The following is a 12,514-nucleotide window of genomic DNA, read 5'->3' as shown; positions in this document are numbered from 1 at the left end:
GTAACCTTGACTATGTCCAGTAGGAGCCAGGCACTCTCCCCAAAGCACTTCTGTTAATCATTATAACAACCCTTGGAAACGCATACTATTATCACCACCCCCTTACAGACAGGGAAACCGAGGCTCAGAGAGGTGGGTTTGTTTCTCAAGGTGGCGGAGCCAGTGACCAGCCAGGGCAGTTGCCACTCCGAAGAGGCTCTCCTAAGAGGAGTTGGGAGCTGAGGAGTTCGGATCGTGGTGGGATAGGTAGTGAGAAGCTCCTAGAAGCTTTTTAAAGAGGCAATGCAGTGTGATCATTGCTACTCTGGACTTCAGAGTAAGAGTGGAGATCCTGAATCCTGCTCTGTCATTTCCCAGCAGATTGCTTAAACTCTGTGTGCCTCAGCTCCCTCATCTCTCACGTGGGAATAATAAATAGTACTTACCTCATGGAGTCCAGGTAGAATCAGGTAAGTCATGTATGTGGAGTGCTTAGAGCAGCGGTTCTCAACCTGTGGGTCGCGACCCCTTTGGGGGTCAAACAGCTCTTTCACTGGGGTCGCCTAGGACCATCGGAAAACACATATATAATTACATATTGTTTTTGTGATTAATCACTATGCTTTAATTATGTTCAATTTGTAACAATGAAATTGGGAGTCACCACAACATGAGGAACTGTATTAAAGGGTCGCGGCATTAGGGAGGTTGACAACGACTGGCTTAGAGCAACGCCTGGCACATGGTAAGCTCTTCCTAAGTGTTGGGTGTAAGTTTTACCCTTTGGGGATTTAATTCCGATAATGGTGCATGTAGGAGGGGGTGAGGAGGGGAGATGGAAGGTGTGGGTGTTAGTTATGAGGCTGTTGTAATAGCCTGGGCAAGAGAGTCTGAGGGCTTCGCCTGGAGGGGCACCCATGGCCCGGTGCGGGGTGAGAAACACGGGAGGTGGAATCAGTGCTGTTGGCTCTGACTGGCGGTGGGTTCGGTCAGGACTCCGCCAGGATCACTCTCAACTGCGGGAAAAGTGGTGTCAGTCCCAGAGCTCAGGGCACGGTGAGAAGTTTGGTCTAAACCTGTGTTAAACCAGAGTGAGAAGCAACCACAGAGCTGAAAAAGGAAGGGAGGGCTGCATTCTATGTGGCTGCTCTGCTTCTTGGCATGCCCTGGGGCTGGGGAGCCTACCTCCAGGCTGCTCCTGTGCTCCTACCTCCGCAGAGCCTCTCCCAAGCCCCCACAGGCCCTTTGCAGCTGCCGCCCCAGTGGCAGGGCACGGGAGCCTGGGTGCCTTCTGCGCGGGCCCTGTGTGCTGCTGCTGCCTTGGCTGGGGGGTGGGAGGCATGAGTGGGCAGGGAGCCTAGGCTGTGTGGACGAGGAGGAGGGTGGTAGGGAGAGTAGAAAACGTGCTGTGCCTTGGAGGACGAAACCGATGAGTGACTAGCTCCGGGGCTTTGAAGGGCTTCCTGCTGCCACAAGAATCCCTTGATGCGGGCCCAGTGCCCGTCTGCACCCCCCAGGCCCGTCTGACGGTGTGCACCTGACACTGTGAGGGTGGGGGACACGGAGGGAGGCCGGAGGGCCGCTGGTGAGTAGGGGGCTCAGCCTGGAGCCCCAGCCCTCCCTCTTCTGTTTGATCTCGCCCTGCCCGTTGGCCACATTGCTGTTGCTGCCAACATTGCCATGGATTCAGAGGGTTCCCTGTTACGTGTCAAGGATTCAGACAAAAGAAGGCCTGAACTGAAAGGGGGGGTCTTCTGACAAGGGCACCAGCTTGCTGCCCCCCCCTCCCCTGCGCCTGCCTCTGCACAACCGACTGCGGGCAGGTTGCAGCATGTGGGGCTGGGCCGGGCTGGGCCTGGCGGGGTCCTGTGGGCAGACAGCACCAATTACCCAGGAAGATTCCACTTAACCTCTCCCGTTTGCAGACCTTGCCTGGCCTCTGCGGCTTCTCTGGCCTTGGCCAGTGCCCTGGCGGCTGCCCAGGGCCTGCCAAGCCTGGCCTCGGAAGGTCCGGTGCCCCTGGTTCCAGGGCCCAGCCTCCTGCCCTCCACTCTCAGCTCCCTGATCGAGCCCTTGGCCCGTGGACTGTGTCTCTCCCTGCAGACCTCACTGATCACTCAGTGGAGGCACGGCAAGAGGCTGCCCCTTCTCCAGGTTCCCTGGTGGAGGGCCTCCTGCCCCCCTGAGTCCCATGGTCTTGCTCCTTAGCCGCCTTCCGGGAACAGGGTAGCTACCATCTGAGCTCTGATGTCAGACCTGGGTTGAGCCTGGATGGGCACACACTGCTGTGTGACCTGGCCGTTAATGGAACATCTTTAAGCTCCAGTTTCACCAGTTGTAATATGAGAATAATACACAGGTGTGGACAAGAGGAGATTTACAGTTGTTCTTATGGAAAAATATATAATACAAGAGTAAATACTAATACAGGAATTAAGTCTGGTTCATGTATACACAACTGTGAGCCTACTGTGGCCCACCCTGTACATCTCAGGATTACTGTGAGGAGCAAAGATGACAGTGGGTGTAAGGACCTGAAGTGTCAGATCCTGGCTAAATGCCTAACATTTCTCCCTTCCTCCTCGCCTCTTGCCCCCTCCCCCTCCTGATCCTCCTTCCCCTCCTCCTTCGTTCCTCCTCCTATTTTTCCTTTTGGGTCCTCACCAGGAAACTTGCTGGTTGACTCCTCTCTGCTGTAGGAACCTGAATTGGGAGAAAACCTAGCTTCTAGGCTTACCTGCCAATTCACTTCATACAAATTTAGTCTACGACTCCGGTATCTCCTGCCATCAGGGTGCATTTCCAACTGGTTAATGCATGGGTCCAGGACCTTGGGTTGGTTTACGTTGTAAGGGCATTGGCTTTCCCTGTTTAATCCCCAAGGGTTGTATTTCCCAGACTTTTCCTCTCCGTGCACCGTCAACAGCCCAGTCACCTCCCAAGTGCCCCCCGTTGGCCCCAGGCGGCTGCGAGTACAATGCAGTGTGGGATTCAGCCTTGGACACGTGCCCGACGGACGGGTGGAAGGCAGAACCCTCGGTCATTCCGTCACGACGTCACTCAATACTTACTGAGAGCTTACTACATGCCTGGGCGCTGAGGGCTCAGGACACAGCTCAACCCCCAACAAGTGAGCATCTGACGGGGAGGTGGGTCAGTAAACAGGTAACGACGGTGCCGGGTCCTAACTGCTCTGACAGGAGAACAACGCAGCTGCAGAAGCGGGGCTGGAGGGGCCTCTTGGACTAAACAGGAAGACACATTCTGGCAGAAGCTGGAAACGTGGAACCGAAACCGTCCCTCTGACTTCTGGGGGCGGAGTGGTACCTAATGACGGAAGCATTGACTGCTTAGTGAGGTTCGAGCCAGCCACCGGAGATCTTTCCAACGTAGACTCCTCCTGCCACCCATTCCCAAGGGCCTCCGTCCCAGGGACCTGTGCCTGATGGCTTCCCGGCCCAGCCCTGGGGGCCACAGCTCTTCCTTCGCGTGTCTCCGGCATGGGGCGCGCCCCCACCCAGCTGCCCTGCGTGGAGGTGGTGGGTGAGGTGGGCCTGAGCAGATGCGGGTAGTGCCTGCACCCAGCACTGTACTAATTGTGCTAGACAGAGCTGCTTAAATACCACCAGACAGAGTATTACTCACATTAAAATGAGGCCTTAAATGTCATTATTTGTGTCATTATTAATAGCCCCTAATTGTGTTCTCTAATCATCATGAAATTATGTTAGTATTAATATTCACGTCAAAGCTGCCCAGGGAACTTGGAAGATTTAAAAAAAAATTACACCATATGTCAGTTCCCATGAATGTGAAGCCAGTGCCGGTGTAGCTGGGGCTGCAGATGAGCCCGTGGCCCCCAGCACTGGGCCGGGGGAGCCCCTGATGGCAGAGGCCCTCTTAACTCCCATTGCCCAGTGCCCGCCCCCCCCCCCCCCCCCCGGACCCGCCACCAGGCGAGACCCTCCCAGGCACTAGTAGAACCAGTTCTCACAGACACTGTGCCAGCTGCTCTGACTGGCGAGGGGACGGGTCTGTTCAGACTGGAGAGTGCGCTGTGGCTGGGACCCCACTCCTCCCCTGCCCTGGAGGGGGAGACCGATGTGCCCAAACCCCACAATGAAGACCTGGAGCTACGCCTGTCCTGGCTCCACACGTGCACTTGGGTCTGCCACAGCCAACAGGCGTCAAAGCTGTCCTTCGAGGCGCAGGGAAGTGGTGCAAAAGGAATAGTTTGAGTTTCCAGAGAAATGTATTGCAGAATATAAGACAGAAAGAACTTTCAAAAAATGTACCTAGAGACTCAGAATTTAAAAGTATGTACAGCTATAAACTATGGAAACAGGCGACTCTACCTCTGTCCTCAGGGATCTTCATACTGTGAGGAGTAAAATGGTACCATTCATGCCTCCACCTCCTAGGGGCAACCTGTACTCTGCCCTGAGCTGATCTTGCCAGGGCTTTCAGGGGGACGCTGAGTCCCAGGATGAGGACGGGGGCTCTCTTTCTTATCAGAGGCGTCAGGCGTGTGAGCCTCAGCAGGGGCCAGCGGACCCACGCCTCTCCTCACGTCACATGCTCCTCTAGCTGTGTCCCCTCAATCAGACACCAGGTGTAAGAGGCCGGGTGGTGGCCAGGAGGCAATATGCCGAGTAGTGTTTCCCTCCCTGTGGGGGGAGCGGGCCTCGCCCTGGGCCCTGGAGGCAGCGCCCCCTGCTGACATCACTGGCTGGCTCCTCGCCACACTTGCTGCAGCGCTCTTTCGGCAGCTCCATGCTCAGTCATCCACGAATGCGGTCCATGTGACCACAATGTGTCAGACGAATCTGGGGCAACTGCCTCACTCTCTTCCCAGAGCCCTTGGAATTCTCTGGAACTGAGAATATTCAAATGCCTTTCTTGGTGAAACAGCAGGCTTCCAACCCCCCAAATATTATGACTTGAGTTAAATATAACCCAGAGCATGAACATAACGGCACAGCAGAGGGATTAGGGAGGCCATGGAGTGAGCAGCTCACACAGTCACATGTCTGTCCCCGGGGGGGGGGGCAGGATGTTCACAGACAGAAAGCCCTCAAAACACGCAGAGGCCCTCCTGCCCTCTGGGCCGGGGAGTGGCTCCTGAGCCTGGGCGGGCCTTCAACCCACTGGCTTCTGCAGATTCTCTCCCTGGTCAGACGCGGTGTGGTGACTTCAAGGGCGAGGAGGAACCTCTGAGCTGAGGTGTGGCCGCGGACTTGCTCCTTCCCCGGACGTGAAGGGGTCAGGGGTCGGGGAGGGGGACTCCGCTCTGACAGCCTGCTGCTGCTGTCTGTAAGCCGGAGGGCGAACATGTGCTCCTTGGTCACTGGCCTGCCTGTCAGCACCATCAGATGGAGAAGCTTGATCTCCGGACGGAGGGTGGGCAGGTGTGCTGCGGGACCGTGGGCCAGCTTCTCCCTCCTCAGGGGGTTCTCCCCTCACAGCACGCACAAGGGTGTGGGGGTAAAGTCAGTGGGTAACAGATAAGCAAAGGTCTTCTGAAAGTCAACCCAATGATTACAGTAATTGTTGGCCTAGGGCTGGATTTGAACTGTTGAACCCAGATTAGAATAGTTGAATTAGCCCCTCGGAGCCATTCTAGCGCTGGGTTACCCAGCAACATGGCCGTGTGGCTGCTCTTCTCTCCTCTGCTTTGGACCAAACAGCAAATAGTTCAGGTCAGTCTAAAAGGGCAGAGATGTTGGCATTGTCTTGGTAGAGTGAATGGATACCTCACTGGTGTAGGAAGACGTATAGGGTTTGTAATATGCTTCTACTTCCACTGCCTCCTTCAATCTCATGATATAAGTAGGGAAGATGTAATCACCCCCATTCGCGTCTCAGCACAGGTACAGGCCAAAGGCTAGAGAGCTCACAAGTGACAGAAATGGAGCTGAACCAAGCTTCTGACTGCTGGCGCTACACTGGAATACCCCCCTTCCAGCAGGGGTACCGCTCTTCATCCCTCCAAAGCCCCGTCAGAGGCATCTTGGGAATTCTGGGACAATCAAGGGGCTAGCTGAAGCCTGGCTCCTATAAAGACAGCAGCAATGATATCATTAAGCTCTCTGCACTGCTCCAAAGTAGGGTTTTCCCCAGCCATGTCTCAGGGGTACATGAGAGGAAGTCCAGAGGTCTGTGTGGGGAGGTGGGAATGAAGATGGTGAGAGAGATTTCACCCCTCAGGGCCTTTGCTTTGTTCTCCATGGCTGCTTCCCTAGAGACCTGTCAGCGGAAAGACCCCCTTCCTCCCGGACCTGAAAACACAACCACAGAGCACCGCTTCCCCTCATTTCCCAGCCCTTCGCCCAGCTCAGCAAATCCTGAGACGCTGTGTCTGAGAGGCGAGGGCTTGGGTGGAGGAATGGGCTTCCATCCCTCGCTGCTGGGGTGAGGGTTTAGGGAAGAGATGGAGCCTTGCTTTTAACACCGATGGAGGACACACCTGGGGCTGCTTACCTGCCTCCTGCTAAGGAAGACAGACCTAACGCTGCTCTGGGGGACTCACAGGTAACGCATGATGTTTCCCCCTCTCCCACCCTGATGCCCAATGTCCAGCTTCCCACTTCTGTGCCCCCTAATCCTTCCTCCACCCCCATCTTCCGCTCTACAAAGCCCCAGCTAGAATTTGATCAAGCTGACTGGCTGCTTAATGTGCTACAGGTGTTGTTGCTAGGCAACCACCCCACTCTGCAGCTTAGACTCTGTCAGCCCAGATCGAGCCCCTGGTAGCACTTAACCCGTCACTGCTTAATGCAAGCGCTAATTACCCAGGCCCACCAAGCAGCACATTTGTTGGCCATGATCAAGGATCAGAAGGGTGGACGCTCAGCACCTTCAGTCCTTCACCCTCACTTCTCACCACTGAGCCCCGGGCAGGGTGCCGAGGCCTCTGCCTACTCGCGGTTCCTCTTCCAGCCACATTGCTGATCCAGACTCGGTGTCGGCCGCCTCACACCCCTGAGCTGCATTCTCCGTGAGTCAGCCAGAAGCCCCGGCTGCTCTCTGGTCTCCGGGAAAGAGGCTGCAGAGGTTGTTCCTGCATTTTAAGCGACTCGCAGGTTAACACCTTTGACTGAAAACATCGCACTTATGAGTGAAACTCATTTCTCTGATGTTTGGAGGCTGAGCTGGGGATGAGCACAGTGTTGTGGTTCCGAGGTTTTCACACGCCTGCTCTGGGGCTCCGCTCCCCCAGGTGGAAGGACTCCAGCCGATAGCGGACCAGGAATTACCGGAAGCTACGGACAGACACAGACAGACACTTCCATCAGAACGTGGGCGGGATTCTGGTGGAACTTGAGCTGTCCGCCCCTGTCGCAGACTGACACGCTGCCCAGCTCCAGGCAGGGCCTCAGGAGCCATTGGCAAAGGCACAAACACAATTCTATTTTCTAAACCACAGAGTCGGGTGGACCAGGACTAGAGAGACCATTAAGGGCCCGAGCAAACTCCCCGTTTCTTCGTCCCGCCTTTTGCCCAGGAGCCCAAATCTGCCTGCAAGCCAGATTATAGAAAACTCCCATGTGGCACGGAGCCTCTTTCCTGCCAGCCCTGATTGTGAGGGGCAGGTCTAGGCCTGCTGGGCCATGGGAGCAGAGTTCCGCCCGTCCCCCCAAAACAGCTTCTCTTCAGCAGGCTGGCCCGCTCCCTATGCGGCCTGAGCGGCCCTTACACTCTCTTTTTGAGCTGAAATATCAGTTAACCCTTCCCCTGCCGGCAGTCAGCTCAGTGTTTAGGGGTACAGGAGCAGAGAAAACCTATTTCTTTTGAACATTTGTGTTCATTATTTACTTAAGAGCAAATATTTCAATCCCAGAGCCCCACTGCCAAGCAAGTATCATGCTCCCTGTGAGTGGAATATGTCAGGCTTATGTACATACGCTCAGCTGACCTTTACGTGGCTTTAGCATGTGGCTGTACAACTCTCTCGATCCTAGATGTGAAACCGAGGTGCTGGGAGTTGAAATAACTGGCTCAGTGTGCATGGCCAGCAAGCAGCATGGCCGGCATGGCGACCACACTGTCTCCCGGAATATTTGAACAGCAGGGAGGGGTGGGGGCGTAAGCAACTTCCTGAGGTCCCATGCGGGTAGGAGGTGGGCAGAGATTTGAATTCTCATTGGTCTGCCTTGAAAGGCCTTTTTCTGTCTTGTCGTCAATATCACAGCATTTTGAAGAGTTATTTCTCCCGTTTCTCATTGGATGGTGCCTCCTTAGTGGTGAAAAGTCCAGCGTGGAGGAAAGCGGGTTTTAGGAGCAGTAGAGCTGCACCCTGAAGAGGCTGCTTCCTGAAGTGGGGGCTCCTGTCTCTCTCCGCTCCATTTCCTCAGGAGGGCCACATTGGAGAGGGGGGGGGGAAGGGTGAGAGGAGGGAGGAAAGAAGAAAGAGGAAGAGGAGAAGGAGGAGCTGGAGGAGAGGGAAAAGGAAGAGAGAAAGGAGGGAAAGAGGGACAAAAAGAGAGATAGAGGGAAACACAGAGGGAGAGAGAGAGACAGAGAAAGAGAGAAGGAAAGAAGGAGGAAGGGAGGGAGAGAGAGACACACATCGTGCATGCCTGCAGATTCTTGTTCCTCAGTTCCTGTCCCATGGCCCCCAGCTTCCCTCCTGCATCTTGAGTCAGTAATGCCTTGGCTTTGGGCTGAGCCACTGTTGCCAGCTGGTGGCATTAAGAGTTGGAGGCGCCAGTTCAGTCACAAGTGACAGGTTTGGGAACATCATCGTAGCCCTGGCCCCTTCCCAGTAGACCCAATGGGTCATGGAAAGCCCCAGTTGGGGAGTTAAATGGGGGCAAAAAGAGACAGCTTATTATGGGTTGGTGTGGGGAAGGGAGGGCAAAGGGCCCCGTGAGTTTAACACTTTCATGCAAGTGGTTTCCCCATAAAGTATTAATAATGTTCCTATAATTGATACTTCAGGGCAATAACCTCTGACAAAATGGCCCTGATTAGCAGATAATTGAGTGTGTTGGATTGTGTCCTAAGAGAGAGGAACGCCAGGCAAGGCCCATTAGCCCATCATAATGACCCCTTTTGTCAGGTATTAGTGTCATTACAGCCTGCTCTCTGAAACCAGGCTCTTTATTTAACTCTTTTCCCTAATTATATGGATCATTTTACAAATCAAAGCAAATGTTTGCATACAGCCCTGTCGTGTAATGGAGTGAGGTGCCTGCGGAGCAGGCCAGAGATTTCTGAGTGCTGAGTCCCTGGCAAGGAGGACTCACGTAGTCGCTGGGATTTGGCCAGAGGAGATGGGCTATTGACCCCAGGAGGGCATGGCGCACCCTGCCAGGGCTTGCGTGGTGGTCATCTGGATAGGGCAACCTTGCCAAGAGAGCTGGTAGGCCAAACACACGTCACCACCTGTGCACCTGAAGCCACCTTGGACAAACATCCGGCCTCCCGGACTCAGAGTAGCTGGTCTGACACAAAGAGCACTTGGATGGAGCAGGTCAGCACCTGAGTCCGGCCGCAGGGCGCCTAGAAGACATGCAGCACTGGAGTTAATGATCTGGGTTTTGCCCAGAGCCGACTCACATCCCTGTCAGGAGCCTCTGGGAGTGGCTGGGCAGGACAAGTAAGGACAAATTCTCCGGATCCGGGGAAATGTGGCCACAGTGGTCACATGTCCATACTCAGAGCTGGCGGCGAGGTATGCAGCCAGTGCTTCTGGGACTCCCAAGGACTGAGAGCATGATCAGCCCCCAGGCCACACATGCAGAAATTGACACAACAGGGAGCTCAAGGGACAGAACGTCTCTTCTGACCTGTTCTCCCTAGTGCCTTCTCTCTCATTAAAAAATATAGATAGTTTCCCATTTATTTGAATCCAGTTATTGCCTGACATCTTTTCCACCCTCCCAGCTCAGTACAAAGCGTTTCATCCCAGGGCAGGTGCAGTGTGGGTGAATCAGAAAGCGGTCTCAGTCCCCAGCATGACTTGCTTAGAGATGAAGGACTGAGAGCTTGTTGGCAGGTAAGAAGGGTATATTTTTATACATACCATAGACGAAGCTCAAAGCGGATCATCTGTTGCAGGACAGGCCCAGAGGTTGCTGAGCTGGGGATAATTTATGTATTTGGAAAAGATGGGTGGATTTTCCAAGGAGAGTTAGGACCTTCTGTGGGCCCTGAGGTGGGTGTCTGGACCACATCTCCTCTCCTGCCCCACTTCTGCAGAGCGGCTGATCCCCGAGTTTGCTTCCCCTGGTTTTAGTCACAGCCGAGCTGCGCTCTCAGGATTTGCATTGGGCCTGGGAATCGCCAGGCACTGGCCTTGGGTGGGGAGCTGCCAGCGTGCAGAGAAGCTGTCGGGGGTTTTGCCTAGGAAGCAGAATCTTGGTGGTAGAGTGTGACATTCTCCTCTCAGAAATAATACCTTTCATTTAAGGTAGGAGAGGAGGTTTGACATCCCGTGGAAATAGGATTTTCAGCCCTGTTCTGCTTGGGGCTGAGTCTTTGTGCAAGGCCTGGTCACAGAAGCTGTGAACGAAAGCCCCTCAGCTGCAGAGGGCGTGGCCTGAGGCTCATGCTCACGCAGGAGGCCTCTGAGCGTGGGGCTGGACTTGGGGAGTCTACCTTCTGGCTGCAGCTCCCCTGGGGTCCAGTTTTGCTTGAACCCCAAGGAATGCTGCTTTTAGGGAACAAAGGTTGTACACTTCACCAACCAAAATGCTGAGAATAAAATGACATTTGTTATGTTTAGACAAATAAATTAACAAATATCCTATATTATGGCAATTTCTAAGTAGTAACTTAGAATTCTATGTCTGTTCATTCAACAGAAATGACTTAACCATTATATTGCCCCTAGACCCTGCAGTAGGCCCTGGTGGAGACTTAGATGAGCAGGACATGGGACCTACTTGTAAGCAGCATCCAAGCCGTGTGTGGTGGTGGTGGTGGTGGTGGTGGTATACGTGTGTGTAGGGGGGCGGGAGGTGGGTTATACACTAAATCAATCCTCTCTATTGATGCCACAATGGAAGTGTAGGCTGTGTGTTATAGGAATGCATGGGGGAAAGAACTAAACTAACTACCTTTGACTGGTAGAGAAGAGAAAGTTTTCCCAAAGCTGTAATACTTATGCTGAGATTGAAGAGTTTGTCAGATACAGGAATGAAATAAAACACCATAACAACAAAGAACAGCTACAATTTATTAGGAATTCTAGAATAATAGTCATAATACCTAATCTTATGGAGCACTTACTATGTACCATAACATTGTACATCACTTATCTCATTTGATCCTCACAGCAACCCTGTAAGATAGCTGTTATTGATACACCCCACCCCCTTTTCACGGTTGAGGAAATGAAGACATCGAGGGAATTGATAGAGATTAAATACTCTGACGGGCCATTCATGCCTTAAATGTTGGAATCCAGATTTGAATCCAGACTTTGGAGGACAGACCACAAGCTCTTCTTCATCCCCTGTCCTGACTTCCCAGGCAATGCACAAATGTATGCTGCATGTACATTTAATTCTCACAACAGCCCGGTGAGGCAGGGCCCTTTATCCCCATTGTCCAGTTAGAAAATTGGGAGTCTGAAATGGTGATCTGTGGTATAAAGAGGTACAAGAGGCAGTGCATGCTGGGAAAACTTTTAGAGGTGACTTGTGTGGTTTCCTATAGATGGTTATTCCTATCACCCTGGCTTTTCAGAACAATGGTTCTAAAGACTTAAGTTCTTTGTAGTTAGAATGTAGAGTTTGGGTGCAAGGTGGAAGGAAGTGAGGTTGGTGGTAGGCAGAATAACAGTTCTCCTGCTAGGTTATATGGCAAAGGTGTTGCAGATGTAATTGAGATTGCTAATCAGTTGACCTTGAGATGGGAGATTAACCTGGTTTGTCCAGATGGGCTCAATGAAACCATAAGGGTCCTTGTAAGTGGGAAAGGGAGGCAGAAGAGCGGGAACTAAGAGAAGGCCATGTGAAGGCTCCACCTTGAGTCACTGGCTTTGAAGATAGAGGAAGGAAGGAAAGAGCATCTCTGGACTGGAAAAGGAAAGGAAATAGATTCTCTACTAAAGCGTCCAGAAAGGAATACAGCTCCACCAACACCTTGATTTAAGCCCAGTGAGACCAACTTTGGACTTCTGAACTCCAGAACTATCCTATATAATAAAAGCGTAATATACAAATCGACCAAATGGCAGAACGACTGGCAGGGGGTTGGAGGGGTGGGGGTGTGGGGCCCGTTAGCAGGCAGCGCCAGGCCAGCCAAGGCCTGTGCCAGCAGGCAGAGGGAGGGGACAGCAATGGGGGGGGGCAGCAGCGACCAGCGGTGGCAGAGGGGCGATGGGGGGTTGGGGCCAGCTGCTTGCGGGCCAGCGCTGCCCCCTGATCAGTCCTCTGGTCGCCTCCCACAGAGGGAGGCTAGACTGTGGCTTAGGCCTGCTCCCTGTGGGGAGCAGGCTTAAGCCATCAGTCGGACATCCCCTGAGAGCTCCTGAACTGCAACTGAGTGCAGGTTTGGCTGAGGGACACCCCTTCCCCGAGTGCAC

This window comes from Myotis myotis, unplaced genomic scaffold (genome assembly GCF_014108235.1).
Source record: "Myotis myotis isolate mMyoMyo1 unplaced genomic scaffold, mMyoMyo1.p scaffold_m19_p_10, whole genome shotgun sequence".
Classification (NCBI taxonomy): domain Eukaryota; kingdom Metazoa; phylum Chordata; class Mammalia; order Chiroptera; family Vespertilionidae; genus Myotis; species Myotis myotis.
The sequence above is the reverse complement of the archived record's forward strand: the minus strand, read 5'-3'. Positions refer to the sequence as shown.